Source organism: Anopheles ziemanni, assembly GCF_943734765.1.
Source record: "Anopheles ziemanni chromosome X unlocalized genomic scaffold, idAnoZiCoDA_A2_x.2 X_unloc_32, whole genome shotgun sequence".
Classification (NCBI taxonomy): Eukaryota; Metazoa; Arthropoda; class Insecta; order Diptera; family Culicidae; genus Anopheles; species Anopheles ziemanni.
In genome coordinates, this window is record NW_026689799.1 from 15001 (window position 1) to 16759 (window position 1759).

Sequence of the window (1759 nt, forward strand, 5' to 3'; positions counted from 1 at the left end):
TGTGCGGTGTGCTCCCCCCGGGGGGCACATGCGGCATACCGTGTGTGGACTAGTTGGACCCACCCTTGCGGTGGACCGACCGGTCAGTGGTGTTTGCGGGTTAACACATGCGAGCGTTGCGGCCCAGAGGCCTTACCGCCTTTCACTGCGGGTTCGTCAAGAACTTGGAGATGGTCGCAACGCATCGGGTCCTCCCGGGGTACTTGGTGTTTGGATGCTGGCTTGGTGATTAAACACTTGATATTCCATCTTCGGATGAATTTCGGGTGTCACCTGTTGCCTAAGACCACTTGCATGTTTAGCTCGCCGTGGGGTAGCAAGCGTTGTGATCTAATGGCCTTACCGGGCAAACACTTTCGGTTCGTCAAGGACTTGGAGTGCCGGGACGGGTTGGCGGATCCATCACTCTGAGTATGCCGGGTTGATACTTGGGGTTGGTTTGGTTTTGGTGACCCAATACTAGATGTACCATCTCGGTGGTATGTCAGTATCACCTATACTCCAGACCACTTGCATGGTTAGCAAGCGTTGTGATTCAATGGCCCTACCGGGCAAACACTTTGGGTTCGCAAGGACTTAGAGTGCCGGGACGGGTTGGCGGATCCAACACTCTGGGTACCTCCGGGTACTTGGGGTTGGTTGAGGACTTGGTGAACAAACACTTGATATACACTCTCCGGATGTACTTCGGGTGTCACCTGTTGTCCGAGACCACTTGCATGGTTAGCAAGCGTTGTGATTCAATGGCCCTACCGGGCAAACACTTTGGGTTCGCAAGGACTTGGAGTTCCGGGACGGGTTGGCGGATCCAACACTCTGGGTACCTCCGGGTACTTGGGGTTGGTTGAGGACTTGGTGAACAAACACTTGATATACACTCTCCGGATGTACTTCGGGTGTCACCTGTTGTCCGAGGCCACTTGCATGGTTAGCAAGCGTTGTGATTCAATGGCCCTACCGGGCAAACACTTTGGGTTCGCAAGGACTTGGAGTGCCGGGACGGGTTGGCGGATCCAACACTCTGGGTACCTCCGGGTACTTGGGGTTGGTTGAGGACTTGGTGAACAAACACTTGATATACACTCTTCGGATGTACTTCGGGTATCGCCTGTTGTCCGAGACCACTTGCATGGTTAGCAAGCGTTGTGGTCTAATGGCCCTACCGGGCAAACACTTTGGGTTCGCGAGGACTTGGAGTGCCGGGACGGGTTGGCGGATCCAACACTCTGGGTACCTCCGGGTACTTGGGGTTGGTTGAGGACTTGGTGAGCAAACACTTGATATACACTCTTCGGATGTACTTCGGGTGTCACCTGTTGTCCGAGGCCACTTGCATGGTTAGCAAGCGTTGTGGTCTAATGGCCCTACCGGGCAAACACTTTGGGTTCGCAAGGACTTGGAGTGCTGGTAGTGGTTTGCGAACCCAACACTCTGGGTACCTCCGGGTACTTGGGGTTGGTTGAGAACTTGGTGAAGATACCCCTGTCACCTTGTTCGAGGCCACTTGCATGGTCGCAAGCGTTGTGATACAATGGCCCTACCGGGCAAACACTTTGGGTTCGCAAGGACTTGGAGTGCTGGTAGTGGTTGGCGGATCCAACACTCTGGGTACCTCCGGGTACTTGGGGTTGGTTGAGGACTTGGTGAACAAACACTTGATATACACTCTTCGGATGTACTTCGGGTATCGCCTGTTGTCCGAGACCACTTGCATGGTCAACGGTTGAGGTGGTGATGGCGGGTCGGTGCTGTAGGGTGC

General features: G+C 54.6%; 1 non-coding gene across 1 annotated transcript in view; it reads left to right on the forward strand.

Moving 5' to 3' along the window:
* The window catches only part of LOC131292113 (large subunit ribosomal RNA), a 4091-nt gene extending 4088 nt beyond the window's left edge, over window positions 1-3 (forward strand). The window contains exon 1 of the ribosomal RNA XR_009189812.1: window positions 1-3. This exon is cut by the window's left edge and continues 4088 nt beyond it. This is a non-coding gene — a ribosomal RNA (large subunit ribosomal RNA).
* The last annotated feature ends 1756 nt before the right edge of the window (window positions 4-1759 follow it).